Source organism: Coenobita brevimanus, chromosome 101, assembly GCF_032717465.1.
Source record: "Coenobita brevimanus isolate Jiangsu-jjx chromosome 101, ASM3271746v2, whole genome shotgun sequence".
Taxonomy (NCBI): domain Eukaryota; kingdom Metazoa; phylum Arthropoda; class Malacostraca; order Decapoda; family Coenobitidae; genus Coenobita; species Coenobita brevimanus.
Window position 1 is genome coordinate 51,041,412 of NC_137054.1, and position 15,872 is coordinate 51,057,283.

Genomic DNA, 15,872 nt, shown 5'->3' on the forward strand with positions numbered 1-15,872 from the left:
TGGAGCAGTCCCACCCCGTTCCTGACGAGGGCTGGTCCGGCTGAGAAGTAGTCTCGCATTCCTGTGACGTTGTGATTGGTCCGGTTGAGGGGAAGAGAGACACAAGGTCGGGGTACACCTGAGCCTGTCTCGCTCTGGGCCAGCATCTCGTTTACCTGGCCCACTGTGGTGTCAAGGGGTGGGAGCGGGGCTGCGGCTCCGTAACGGGGTGGGGAGGTCCGGTGGTGGGAGCGTGCATTTTAATAATATAAATAAATCTTTAAGGAACACAGTAACTGCCGAGCGGTCGTAAAGTTTGGGTGTGCGTGCAGAAAAACACGTGCATCCGTCACCGTAAATGCTGAGCGCCTTGCCCTTCTTATCACACCTACAGCATCATGGGACAGATTGGCGCCTGTGACAGTTTTGACCCCGGAGAGTGATGAGGAAGGGTAGGAATAATCCCAAACACCAGCAGAAGTGAACATAGATGGCAGTATCTATGGTGCGGCGGCGTAGCGAATTATATGTCAGTATATAGCAACAACAAAAAATGTAACTAGTTAATCTATGAAAAGCTGTCACTCCCAATTCTCTGTGAATATTGGGAATATGTACCACAGTACTAACAAGCACTACATTCAGACATGTTTATTTACACTTACAAGCACTTGCTATCTGTTATGCCGGATGTTTTTAGGGCGACTTCTCGTCCTAAAGAGACCAGCGACTGAGCAGGGTCCTCTTTCGAGACCGGAACTAGAACACCTTAAAGCAGGCCATAGCCTACACGCACAGGCGAGCCCATCCGGTGGCCTGAAGAGGCCGGCCTCAACGAACAGTGCCCTTGACAGTCCCCACACACGATTCAGTCGGCCTCACGTCTCCAGCTCAGTTGCAAGAGAAACGCCTTGGGGTGAGGGTGGCCATGGACTCTCCGCTGCCCACAGATGACCTGGAGCTGTGTGCTATTAGGGCTGTTGCTAAAGTCTCTTTTGGAAATAATAGAAAGAGGAGGAAAAAACGGACCAAATGGGCAAAATATTGGTTGATGAGAAGGTGTAAATTGTCCCATCTGATTCTGTTGGAAGAATTGCAGTGCGAGAAAAATGAGATGTTGTCACTTGTTTCCCCAATAATAAGGAAGAACGATACCTGTATGAGGAGTGCTATTTCGCCTCATGCTAGACTGACAGCCACACTGAGGTTTATTGCCACAGGCTTCTCGTATGAGGATTTAAAATTCTCCCGCACAACTGACACAAGACTGACATCTGACTGTCTGTGGTACCCCACACATGCTCAGTTTGCCTGAACCTGACCGGAGCCTGACCACGAAAATCTGTCCGCGACAGATCCCAGGACGACCGTTGTGGCCGCCTGCACAGGCGCCTGTTCCCTACCCACACACACCCAGGTTTGTCTGAATGGGCCGGCCTCTTCAGGCCACTGGACAGGCTCGCCTGTGCGTGTATGGCCTGCTTAACAGAGGAGCAAGGCATAAAAACAACAGGCCACCTGAATACATATATTGCCATACTCCAAATTCCCTTACAATATACACACAATAGTAAAATGCTGAATAGTCTTACAGAGGACAGCCCAACACTCCCAGAAGGAGCCTATGGAGGGATGAATAGAGCGCAGCTTGACTCCGGGCAAAGGGGACATAAGTCTGCCTGGGCCACGCGCCCCTATGATCCGGAACTCGCCCGCCGCCACCATAGCAGGAAAAAGGGACTACCATCCAGGCGAGCCGACCACCAACAGGATCAGGGTGGAGCTATTACTCTAGCTCCAGTCAGCACCCCTGAGACGACTTGTAGCCACTCAACCCTCCTACATGAGACGGCCTGCAGCCACTCTGGAGGTAATCAGGAGACGGCCGGTATCTGCTCCCACCTTTGTCAAGAGACGGCCAGAAGCCTCTCTAAAGGTGCCCTTAAAGAGACGGCCAGTAGCTGCTCGATCCTCCTACAGGAGACGGCTGGTAGCCACTCGACCCTCCTACAGGAGATGGCCGGTAGCCGCTCTGAAGGTGCCCTAACAGAGACGGCCTGTAGACGCTCGACCCTCCTGCAGTAGACGGCTGGTAGCCACTCTAGAGGTAATCAGGAGGTGACCGGTAGATGCTCCCATGGTGCTGTAACGGAGACGGTCTGCAGCTGCTTCACTCTCCTACAGGAGATGGCCGGTAGCCACTCCGGAGGTAATCAGGAGATGGCCAGTAGCCCCTCTGGAGGTAATCAGGAGACTACCAGTAGCCGCTCCCATGGTGCTGTAACAGAGACGGTCTGTAGCCGCTCGACCCTTCTACAGGAAATGGCCAGTAGCCGCTCCGGAGGTAATCAGGAGACGGTCGGTAGCCGCTCTTCTCCACAGGCCACAGCCAGGAGCCAGGCCTTTGCGACGGCCAGTAGCCACGCCCCTAGAAGGCCACGGCCAGTAGCTGGGCCCTACGAGAGGAGACGGCCGGTAGCCGCTCGTCCGTCAGCTGCTGACTCCCCTCCACGAGACTACGACCCAGAGGGAGGCCTCAGCCTGGAGGACTGCTGGAGAGGCCCCGTGACCACCACCGGGCTCTTCTCACTACAGCCAGTCCCTGAGAGGCCTCACCTGATGGACTCCAACGGAGGCCAACGCTGCAGCCCACTCCTGATGGCGTCCCCAACCACCGGAGAGCGCAACCCGCACAATCTCCAGCCTGCCCCCAGGACCCCCGGGTGGGACATCCCTACACTCCGACGCTGGAGACCCTCGTCCTCCATCAGGCGCCTGGGTGAACGATTCAGGCAGCTGTTCGGCCCCAGCCCAGAGGGCCAGACTCCAGCCCCGCGCCACCCACAGCCCCGGACGAGAGAGGAAGCCCCTACGCGTGATCCCGTGGCCCCTGAATACCGGGCCCCTGGCGGAGCTCAGCCCCGTCAGTAGTCAGGCTGAGTTGTTCCCGCCGCCCTTGTACCTGACCATCACCACACCTAGTCCCGATAGTGAGTGACAGTGATAGCACAGTGAAAGTGATACAGTGAAGCAAGGGCAGAACAGTGAATTATTAGAATATGGGAAGTCAGAAATAAAAGCTGCCAGTGTTAATGTAATAGAAAGGTGGAACAGATACAGTGACTGAGACAGTGAACACGGCTGGGCAGTGAGTAAAGTGTCTGTCCGAGTGAACATAATACCATCATAGTGACATAGCCTAATACTGAGATCAATCAGAGGTTCCCAGTGCCATAACAATAATTTACAACGTGACCGACAAACGAAGTAAACTGCCAACAGTGATAACAGTGCCGCGGCCCCAGTGAACAGAACTCCACCCGATAGATAAAGCCTGGACTTCCTCCGAGTGAGAGTATTTGGTTTCGCTGCCCTAGGACTCCTGATCTTAGTGCTATTCATTTTACCTGATCTTGTCTCAAACGGTATCCTGCGCGATACTAAGACCCACAATCTAGACCTAAGGTTTATAATTGCTCAGAATAATTACTCTTGTGACATCTACCCGTTCCACTTGTAGAATTTAGCAATACATGTGTAAAGTTGTTGCCATGAGTTTTTGTGTCCTGCCTCTCTCCTATTTGTATAAGCTCCGGTCTGGAAAGAGAACCCAGCTACACACTAGGCGTTAGAAGGACGGGAAGCCGACCCTAAAATACCTAGCAATACAAATAGTAAACAAGATGTGGAACGAGTATAGCAACAGGCTGGTTAACGATAGTATATCACGCCACACATACACTGTGATAACCCTCGAGTCAGTATACAGGGGAATAATATAATAAGGATTTGGTGACACAGTTCATACAGTCCTATTTCCTGAGTCCTTATATATTACTCTGGTCCTTTGAACTTAGGTATCTATCTATCTACAGTATCTATTTATAGCCCGACGCCCTAATCCCGCAAAGGGTGGTCGCAGACAAAACGCCTCCAAGTCGCTCTGTCACCCACCATTTGACTGCCCTCCTCCCAACTCACCCCCCTCTCCCTCATATACCTCTCAACTCCATCCCTCCACCTCATCCTCGGTGTACCCCTCCCTCTCCCTCCCTCCACCTCACCTACATACACCCTATTAGTCAGTCTTTCATTCTCCATTCTCTCCACATGTTCAAACCACCTCAGTGTATTTCTCCTAATCTTCTCAACCACATCCACATCCGCCCCACAACGTTCCTTCACTTCTTCATTCGTCAACCTGTCCCTCCATGTCACTCCACATGCTCCTCTTAAGTAACTCATTTCCACTGCTCTCACTCTAGACTTGTTCCCTTCTTGCAGGGTCCATGCCTCGCTTCCATACGTCAGGGTAGGGATCACAATAGTATCATGCAGTGACTTCTTAACTTCCATACTCACCTCCCTATTTCTCATCACTGCTTTCAATGAACCAACAACCTTCCTTCCCTACTGTACCCTTTCACGCACTTCATCCCCCCAAATGTTACATCCTTACTCATCACACTACCCAAGTACTTGAATGCACTCACATTCTCCATACCCTCACCATCCAACCTTACTGTACATTCTGTGACTTCATTCCTCTCAAACACCATAACTTTACTTTTGTTTACATTAACTTTCAGCTTCCTCCTCCTACACACTGTCCCAAATTCATTCACCAATCCTTGCAACTCCCATTCATCTTCACTCAACAATACTGTATCATCAGCAAACAGCAACACCAGAATCTTCCAAATTTCACCCTCATTCATCAGAGCCACCGCCACATCCACTGCCCTACCTTGCACCTCCTTTACAACCCCATCCATATATATATATATATATATATATATATATATATATATATATATATATATATATATATATATATATATATAGATATATATATATATTAAACAGCCATGGAGACATCACACAACCCTGTTTCAGTCCCACATTGAGATCAAAGAACTCACTCAGCTCACCATCCACTCGCACCGTAGCCCTAGATCCCTCGTACTTACTCTTCAGAGCACTCTTCGGAGCACTCAGCAATTTCCCCTCCACTCCATATATTCTTAATACCTTCCACATATACCGTGCCTATCTATTCTGTCATAAGCTTTCTCCAAGTCCATGAAGGCAGCATACACTTTCTTTCCCTTCTCTAGATACTTCTCCACTAAACATCTTAGAACAAAAATCTGATCTATACACCCTTTTCCCTTCCTAAATCCCCCTTGTTCTTCTCCAACTAGCTCCTCTGTCATATGCCTAACCCTATCAATGAGTATTCTACCATATATTTTACCAGTCTCACTAAGAAGGCAAATACCCCTATGGTTACCACATACTTCTCTCTTCCCCCTCCTTTGTATAAAGGGACAATTATACCCTTCCCTCTTCCCAAGCCAATCTACACAATTTCCATATCCACTCCACAACAATCCTCAGCATTTCACAACACACTCCATCAATTCTTGGGGCCTTACCCAACTTGATCTTCTTCATTGCTTCCACTACTTCTGCCCTACTGATCTCTTCCTCCCTCCTCTAATCTCTTCTTCTCCCAGCCATTCCCCAACCACTTATACTCGCACTGCTCTCACTCTCTACATTCAACAAATCTTCAAAGTGCTCCTTCCATCTCCTCAATTTCTCTCTCTTCTCCACCAACATTCTATTATTCCTATCTTTCACTCCCCTACTATTTCCCCTTTCACACTGCCTTACTTTTTTTACTTCCTTCCAAAACAATTTCTTACTCTCCATTTCACACTCAGATTCCTTCCAAACTCTTCATCCACTTTCTTCTTACTGTCCTTTGCCAGTCTCTTCACCTTCCTTCTCCTGCTCACATATACCTCTCTCTTCTCTCTCTCATCTTCTCCCCTACCTCTGCTCGCTAACCATTCACTATATGCCTTCTTCTTTTGTTCCACAGCTCGTTTCACCTCATCATTCCACCATGCTGTCCCTTGCACACCCTTGCATCTCCTCCTCACTCCACAAACCACCTCACACGCTGCGCCTATCTCTTCCGTGAATATCTTACATACGTCTTCCACCCCTTCCATCTGCTCTAGCTCATACCTTCCCAATCTTTCTTCCACTATGCTCTTATACTCTGCCATTCTCTCACTATCTTGCAAATTCTCCACTCTTCTCACAGGAGCTGTTTCCTCCTGTCTTCCCCTTCGTCTCCTCAACCATTTTCTTTGCAGCTTTACCTTGGCCATCACTAAGTGATGGTCCGAGACTCCATTCCCCCACCCTCTCCACACTCTTGCATCCAACACTTGTCTTCTCATTTGCTCATCCACACACACATGGTCTATCATTGCCTTTCGTTCAACAAGTTCACCATCCATCCTTCTCATTACTCTCCATGTATACCGGTGGATCATCTTATGCCGAAAGTAGGTGTTGGCTATTGCCAACCCCTTACCAGCACAGATGTCCACCAAAGCCCACTAACCAACCACTCGTACATTCCCAACTTTGCCATTCATGTCTCCAATCAAAAGCACTCTCTTGCTCCACTCAGATTTGTCCATACATGCTTCTACTCTCGCCCAAAACTCATCTTTCATTCTTGCCACTCGGTCGTCTGTCGGAGCATACACACATACTGTACAATCGCCCACGCTTGTATACCTACTTTCATCCTCACCCATACGATCCTTGCACCAACTTCCATACTCTTTTATATTCTCCTTCCACTTCTTGCTTATCATCAGACATACTCCCTCTCTTGCCCTCTCATTCTCATTGACTCTCGCACATATACCTAAACAATATTCCCATTCTCTCACCCTTTCCCCTTTTAATTTAGTTTCAGTCAATCCACATATATCCACTTTTGCATCCTCAAGCACCTTGTAATGCTAGGTGAAAAAGGCCCGACTCCTCGGTCCTCAAACACCTAACGTGTAGCGGGGTCCTCTTTCGAGACTGGAGCTTAGTGCAATGAAAGAGAGGCAGGACACAAAAACTTCAGGCAATAACCTTTTACACGTATATTACCACAGTCAGACACAGGACAAAAGTAGCAGATATTACAACACAATATATGACACAGATATAAAACCTTAACTAGGATATTAGTATCTCGCAGGATACTGACTTAACTAATACTGTTGCCAATACAGAAAGTCTAGTGAACAGGTGTTCGGAGTCCCCAGGGGGGGGGGACCATAATCGCCCCCACCTTCAGCCCCTCTTCCGGTGAGGACTCAAGGTGCCTGGAACCACTGTCTGACTCTCTTCTTCTTCATTTCTGCAACATTCGCGGCCTTTCCTCTAACTTTCGCTCTGTTGAGCACCACCTCTCCTTCTCTAAACCTCACCTTCTTTTCCTAACTGAGACTCAGCTGTCTGAGGCAACTGACAGCAGACCCTTTTCTGTATTCTCCTACTTTCTCTATATTCATTTCAAAGCCAAAGGTGGCTGTTGTGTATATATACGCAACAACTTATCTTGCTCTCGTGTTCCTGAACTCGATTCTTCTGAATTCTCTACACTCTGGCTTCGGCTTTCCTGTCATTCTCTGACTAAATATATCTGTGCTGTTTACTTATCTCCTAATTCTACTGACTATCAAAAATTCTTTGACTATCTTACTTTTACGATGGAACACATTCTGTCCATCTCTCCTTTCTCTGAAAACTCCATTCTTGGAGATTTCAATGTTCACCACCACCTTTGGCTCTCCTTGTCACGGGGTTTTTATAATATCGCGGTGTTTTTAAAAATAAATGCTTAAATATTATTCAATTGATATTAATATTCGATAATATTAAAGAGCAGGGACAATGATTGTCTTGCTAAATCGTGCAACGATTCTCTAAGAACGAGAATTTAAAAACTTTCTCAACAGTACACAGCAGAGACTAATTACTCACAATTGCTGAATTACTGTACTGTTAGCCTCTGGAGAAAGTTACTTCACCCTTGACAATAAATAACTAATACTAATAATAATATCAGGCTCTTGCTGATGCTTTAACTCCTATCTGGCACAACGGATTTTAAGTTAATAGAACAAGACTGGTCTAAGTACCAGTTATGAAGGCAAACGTTTATGCAAGCTAGGAGCTATATGGAAAATAAGCTTAATTTGGAGAAATGAAACAAGATTTTACTTTACATTAAGCTCAAGAAAAAGAACTGTTAAATTTATTGATTACAAAAAATAAATTTAACGTTACAATTCAAGTCAATTAAATGAGACGCACTCACTCACTCACACAAAAGCTAAATACTTACGCCTAGGAAAAAACACCTTAACTAAACTCTTAAGACTACAAAATACAAAAAGGGAATACTGTAGTCGATGAATGCTTTGTATCACCCAAGGGGTGGGAGTTTGGAGAAACTGTCTCAGTGGAGTCTGGGTGCTAGGGACCTCTTCTCTCGCACTTCTGGAGCACAGGACCTCTCTCCGTCAGAACAACAACTAGACTGAATTCAAAATACTTTGTATGGGCAGGACGCACAAGCCACCGGAAGAAGGCGTGGCTAACGGTTAAGGCAAGCAGAGGCGAACGATAAAGAAACAATTGTATAGCTCAGTAGAGCACTTAGTGACGTGCATTAAATCGGTCACTTTTAAACAGTGACGAATGTTTTGAAAACTATACTCCGAAATGGAGAGAGAAACGGTTAACTGAGCGATACACAGTGAGTTTTCCACTAATAGTTCGTGGCTTCTCACAAAAGGGAAATGTCGCGAATTGATTCGTGACATTACGCCCCTACAAAATTAAATTTTTTCCTTATGGGAAAAAATTTGTGGATATATATATATATATATATATATATATATATACACATCCTAACTCAGTCACACAAGATTCACACTGTGGTGTGTGTGCTATCCTGCTACAGGAGAAAGTCACAGTCGCCAGTGAGCGAAAAAACCTCGTATTTACGTTAATAGAAGCAAGCTTGAGGGAAAAACTCTGTGACGACGGTGAAAATACTGTACTCAGGTCAAACTGAGCGAAAAGTCGCTACATTTACACTGACAACTAATTATTGTGTAGCGTGATGTATGTAATACACGGTGTAGGTGTGACAGTTGTAGTGTAACTGTACCTACGTGTAAAATGACATAGTAAATAATAACATGGCGACGACGAAGACAGAGGAGAAGAGGCGGCAGCGTGCGGCAGACGATCAGCTGGCCCGCACAGCAAAACTGCTACACCCATTGCTGAACCTGCAAAACCAATTGAGGTGGAGCATCAAAAGTGTCAATGAGACAAAATTTTATTATGTTACAATTACTCTCTCTGCCTAGCAGTCAGTGCTACGACGTACATTCGAGGTCGCCATTAATTATAGCACACGATTATGGTCGGCAAGTTGAGAATCCCTGTGCAAACTCGGGTCTTCCATAGCCTCGAACCGCACAGGGGTCCTCAACCTGTGCCTTAACCTACAGTTCTTATATTAATATCGGAGAGCTGAGAATCCTTGTGCAAACTTGGGTCTTCCATAGCCTCAAGTCGCCTCTGCGGAGTTCTCTCTCGAACTTCCTCCTTAACCTACAGTACTTATATTAGTATCGGGGAGCTGAGAATCCTTGTGCAAACTTGGGTCTTCCATAGCCTGAAGTCGCCTCTGCGAAGTTCTCTCTCGAACTTCCCCCTTAACCTACAGTACTTATATTAGTATCGGGGAGCCGAGAATCCTTGTGCAAACTTGGGTCTTCCATAGCCTCAAGTCGCCTCTGCGGAGTTCTCTCTCAAACTTCCCCCTTAACCTACAGTACTTATATTAGTATCGGGGAGCTGAGAATCCTTGTGCAAACTTGGGTCTTCCATAGCCTCAAGTCGCCTCTGCGGAATTCTCACTTCCCCCTTAACCTACAGTACACGTGTATGTACAGGCCCTGGACATACTGTGTCCTGTGGGGCCAACAAGTGAGACGTCAGGTCTACACTTTTGACTGGGAACCAGGCTGGTCCTTGGATTACTCAAATCTCTGAGGATGCCTATCACGGAACCCAGCATACAACAACTGCCCATGTTAGTCAGCAGTTAGTAGGCGAGACATCAGGTCTGCACCTACGTTATCACTTCCCTTGATGTATCTCACAACAAGGTTAAACTGCTGTAAATACAGTGTCCAGCATGTCAATCTCGCATTAGCCGTCTTGGTCGTGCTAAGACTAGTGAGTGGCATATGGTCAGTTTCCAGAACAAATGATGCCCCAAATAAATAATAATAATATTTTTTAACACCATCAACCACAGCCAAGAGTTCCTTCTCAACAGTACTATAATTCCTCTCGGCGGGTTTTAGCCTACGGCTGTGGTATGCCACTGGGAAGATTCCACCTTCCGATTCCTGCATCAATACGGCACCTACTCCATCTTGTGAAGCATCAGTGCGCAGTATGAAAGGTTTGCTGGAATCAGGCAACTGCAAGATAGGCTCCTTGCACAACATATTCTTGAGGGTGGCAAAAGATCTCTCTTGCGCTTCTCCCCATTCAATGGTGTTTGGAGCATATTTCCGTAGCACTTCGTACAACGGTTGGGCAATGAGAGCAAAGTTGGGGATAAAACTCCTATAATATCCCACTAGGCCAAGAAATGCCCTAACCTGTTTCTTAGTCACGGGTCTTGGGGCTTCTCTAACCTTCCTGATCTTGTCACCCTGACACCTGCAATGGTTGTTGCCAACAATATGACCGAGGAACTCCACCTCACTGTGAGCAATCTTGCATTTGCTAGGCTTCACAGTCATGTTGAAACTCCGGAGTCTACTGAAGACAATTTCCAAGAGTCTGAGGTGCTCCTCCAATGTGGCGGAATGAACGAGGACATCGTCAACGAACATCTCTACTCCTACAATACCATGGAGCACTTGTCTCATGGCACGATTGAATACTGCTGGGGAATTGGTAAGTCCAAATGGGAGGACTTTATACTGGTACAACCCCCTAGGAGTAGCAAAGGCAGTGAACTGACGACTCTCAGGATGAAGGGGAATCTGGAAGAATCCCTTCGCTAGGTCGAGCTTCGTGAAATATCGTGACCCTGCCAGCTTGGAGAAGATGGCAATATGGTCACCCATTGGCTCAGCATCCACTTTGGTGATTGCATTGAGCCTTCTATAGTCGCCACAAATCCTGACTCCACCATCTTTCTTGCGGACTACTACCATCGGACTACAGTAAGGAGATGAGGACTTTTCGATAATGCCTGCAGTCTCCATGTCAGCAATTTCCTTATCTACTGCACCCTGTAGTCGCATGGGAATCGGATATGGCTTAACCTTTATAGGAGCATTGCTGGTCAACTCAATTTTATGACACGCAACCTTTGCAAGTCTAGGTTGGTCTGAGAAGACATCAGCATACTGGCAGAGCAGTGACCATAAGGCATTTTGGTCCCCTACTGCTAAGTCAGGGTTAAGTAAAACATCTCCGACAGTCTCTTCCTGATGGGACTGAGCGGTTAAGGGCTCATCATCATGGTCATCAGCTGGGATCACCGCAGCTGCCCCGGTTTCTTCCAGTGGCTGGTCACTATCATCAGCTACTCGTAGGCCAGTCTCCTCGGGGTCTGACTCATGATAAGCCTTCAACATGTTAATGTGGAACCTTTTACGAAGATTCCCCATCTGTATTATGTAGTTGAGGTCTGAAATGCGCTCTACTACATCGAATGGACCCTTCCACTGCGCCAACAACTTGTTCTGGGCAGTGGGGAGTAATACCAAGCATTTATCACCTGGACTAAACTTCCGAAGCTTTGCCTTCTTATCGTAATAAGCCTTTTGAACTTCACGCGCCTTGATCAGTTCTTCCTTAGCTAACTCGCACGTCGACTGGAGGCGGTCAGCCAAATCAAGGACGTAGGTGTAGGTGGTCTTGACTTCAGGGTCGGGTTCTTCATCGTCCCATAACTCATGAAGGACTTGAAGTGGGCCCCGGACCGACCTCCCATACACCAGTTCAAAGGGTGAGAATTTCAATGAATGCTGTGGGGCTTCTCGATAAGCAAATAGAAGAGGAGCAATGAACCGCGGCCATTCCTTTGGCTGTTCGGCGGTCATGCGCCTCAACATCTTCTTGAGAGTTCCATTGAACCTCTCACACAACCCGTTACACATGGGATGATACGGCGTAGTTCGTAAGCCTCGGATGGACAGCAACCTGAACGTTTCGTTCATCATTGCCGAAGTGAACTGCGAACCCCGGTCGCTTAAGACTTCCTTAGGGATACCTACACGACAGAACACTTCAATTAATGCCTCAGCAACAGTGACGGCCTCTATATTCTTAAGGGCCACGGCTTCAGGCCACCGTGTGCTGAAATCAACTACAGTATAGTGAGGATATACTTTGATCCATCACTAGCCCTAGGAGAGATTGGCCCAACTATGTCAACTGCTACTCTCTCGAACGGTTCAGAGATTATGGGCATTGGCTTCAATGGCGCAGGACAGACACGTCCCCGGTCAGTGGTACGCTGACACACATCACAGGAACGTACGAGCCTCGTTATTTCCCGTCCCATTCCTGGCCAGAAAAAGTCAGCATGGATGCGGTCAGAGGTCTTCTTTTGACCCATGTGACCTCCCATCGCTGAACAGTGACCTAATTCAAACACTGCTCGGCGATACTTTGCAGGAACGACAAACTGCAGTCGAACCTCACCCTGGGGTGTCTGTGACTCACGGTACAGCCGTCCTCGCTTACGAAGGAACCTGGCTTGTCCTCCCCGTGAATACTTGATCACTTTACCCTCCAGCTTCTTGCGCACTGAGGCAAGAGTCGAGTCAGTCTGTTGCTCTTGGACAACATCTTGACTACGAATCAGATCTTGCGGCGTTGCGACGGTCAACGGAGTGACGCGATTTGGAGCCTTGGCCATGGCTCGTGTTATCGCAGCAGCCGAAGTCTGAGTAGCAACATCTACGGCACAACTATTTTTGATGCCAGCGACGTTGCCTAATATGAGGTCAAATAGAGGTTCTGGCATGACAACTGCAAGTGTCGTACCAGTATAAAATGGAGATGCCACCTGGATACGTGCCTCAGGGAACAATCTCACTGATCCATCAATAAGTCTAACTTGGATCTGTCGACCTGTATACTCATCAGACCGAACTAAACTCTGCTTAACAGAGCAACCTGAGGAACCATTGTCCCTCAGGACATTTACAGAAACACCTCCCACAGACCCAGGCTGAACAAGAAAGGCAGTGTTGCTGGTGGAAGGGTCTGAGGAGGTAGCAGCCAGTCATTCATAAGACTGCGGAACAACCGATGCAGCAGACGTGGCGCCCTGGGAACTAGGTGTCTGAGAAGAGTTCATGGTCGGAGGGGGACTTGTGAACTGTTGGGAAGTACCTGTACTGGTAGAGATGGCACCACCGGGTACTTGTGGAATGAAGGCTGCATTTGCCTCCTGCCTCCGATACACTAATTGACCTGACTGAGGGTTACGTGGCTTGTCCTTGTATTGCTGCTGCTGCTGCTTGGGGAACTGCTGCTGGTTGGGGTGCTTGTTGTACCGCTTCCAAGCAGGCTGCTGTGTATTTTGCCCCTGGTCCTTCTGTGGTTTGCTCGGACCTTGACCATTACTCTGAGAACGGCCTTGGTGCTGGGATTCAGTCTGAGACGGCTTCCCAGACTTGGCAGTATCTTTTCTGCTCCAGGTGTTTTGCTTACGAGCTTGATACGCGTATGCAGTAAAGAATGCATCAGCCTTTTCTGCAATCTGGCTAGCATCTTTCACCTGGCAGATCTTAAGCTGTGCTATGAGCTCAGCAGGCCACGACCTCTCTAGCTGTGTACGCAGCATAAGGTCAATTATCCCCTCACGCGTGGAAGGAGTTTCATCTTTCTCCATCCATTCATTTAAGTAAGCTGTGAGACGATCAAGGAACTGAACAGCTGTCTCCTTGTCTTGGAGACGAGCTCGCATGAACTGAACTTTGGCGTCGTCTACTGTGAGACCATACGCCTTAATGAGTGCAGCTTTCATCATCTCATATGTGAGATTGTCTCCACGAATTCTGTGGAGAATATCGAGGGCAGGGCCCTCAAATAAACTAAGAAATTGGATCCGCTTAGCTGCCTCATCCAGTTGATACATGTCTGCCATGTCCTCAAAACGAGCTATGTACGGCTCGATTCGCTCGCTTTCCTTGTATGAAGGAAGCTTGATGCGTGGGGTCGCCAGGACATGTGCAGGGGGAACGCTCGTGGAGCTTGGACCAGCTGCACCAGACGTGTCTGAAGCCAAGGAATCTCGCTTGAGCTTCATCATTTCAAGTTCATGTTTTTCGCGTGCTTCTCGCTCGGCACGTTCGTGTTCTCGTTCTCTCTCTCGTTCCTCACGCTGTTCTCGCTCGTGTTCCAAGTCGAGTTCGCGCTGTTTTTGCTCGTGTTCACGCTGTTCTCGCTCGTGTTCCAAGTCGAGTTCGCGCTGTTTTTGCTCGTGTTTACGCTGTTCTCGCTCGTATTCGCGCTGTTTTTGCTCGTGTTCACGCTGTTCTCGCTCGCATTCGAGCTGAATTCTACGCTCTTCACGAGCATCTTTCTCACGTTCTTGCTCGTAATTGAACGGTGAGAGTATGTATTCTTTAATTTCAGTTGGGTCCGTAAGACCCATATCTTTGGCTTCCTGTAAAAATACAGCGGTAGCCATGGCGCTAATTTATTAAGCAAACCGAAACTGAGTACTGACTGCTTAGCGACGAATACTAATAAACACAAGTAAAGAGTACAGACACAAGCTAGTGGTGACCAGTCTTATCCAGTTAACTGGCAAAGAATAAATCAAAAATGTAAATGACTGGGAAGACTCAATAATAAACACAATGGGTACGGCGACTTCCCAGGAGCGAATAAAATCGTCTGGCGTTACCAAAAATAAACTAGAGTTAAGTATTCTATTGATTAATAAAGCAAAATTCACTTGCTAAATTAAGGGTAAACACCAGTAAGCTTGTGCCTATAAACTTTAATGATAAATACCTAAATATGAATGAGTGAGCACTATCTCGTGAATAGCTTTAGAGCTAGGAGTTAATATCCTGAAATGAGGTCGCCAATTGTCACGGGGTTTTTATAATATCGCGGTGTTTTTAAAAATAAATGCTTAAATATTATTCAATTGATATTAATATTCAATAATATTAAAGAGCAGGGACAATGATTGTCTTGCTAAATCGTGCAACGATTCTCTAAGAACGAGAATTTAAAAACTTTCTCAACAGTACACAGCAGAGACTAATTACTCACAATTGCTGAATTACTGTACTGTTAGCCTCTGGAGAAAGTTACTTCACCCTTGACAATAAATAACTAATACTAATAATAATATCAGGCTCTTGCTGATGCTTTAACTCCTATCTGGCACAACGGATTTTAAGTTAATAGAACAAGACTGGTCTAAGTACCAGTTATGAAGGCAAACGTTTATGCAAGCTAGGAGCTATATGGAAAATAAGCTTAATTTGGAGAAATGAAACAAGATTTTACTTTACATTAAGCTCAAGAAAAAGAACTGTTAAATTTATTGATTACAAAAAATAAATTTAACGTTACAATTCAAGTCAATTAAATGAGACGCACTCACTCACTCACACAAAAGCTAAATACTTACGCCTAGGAAAAAACACCTTAACTAAACTCTTAAGACTACAAAATACAAAAAGGGAATACTGTAGTCGATGAATGCTTTGTATCACCCAAGGGGTGGGAGTTTGGAGAACTGTCTCAGTGGAGTCTGGGTGCTAGGGACCTCTTCTCTCGCACTTCTGGAGCACAGGACCTCTCTCCGTCAGAGCAACAACTAGACTGAATTCAAAATACATTGTATGGGCAGGACGCACAAGCCACCGGAAGAAGGCGTGGCTAACGGTTAAGGCAAGCAGAGGCGAACGATAAAGAAACAATTGTATCGCTCAGTAGAG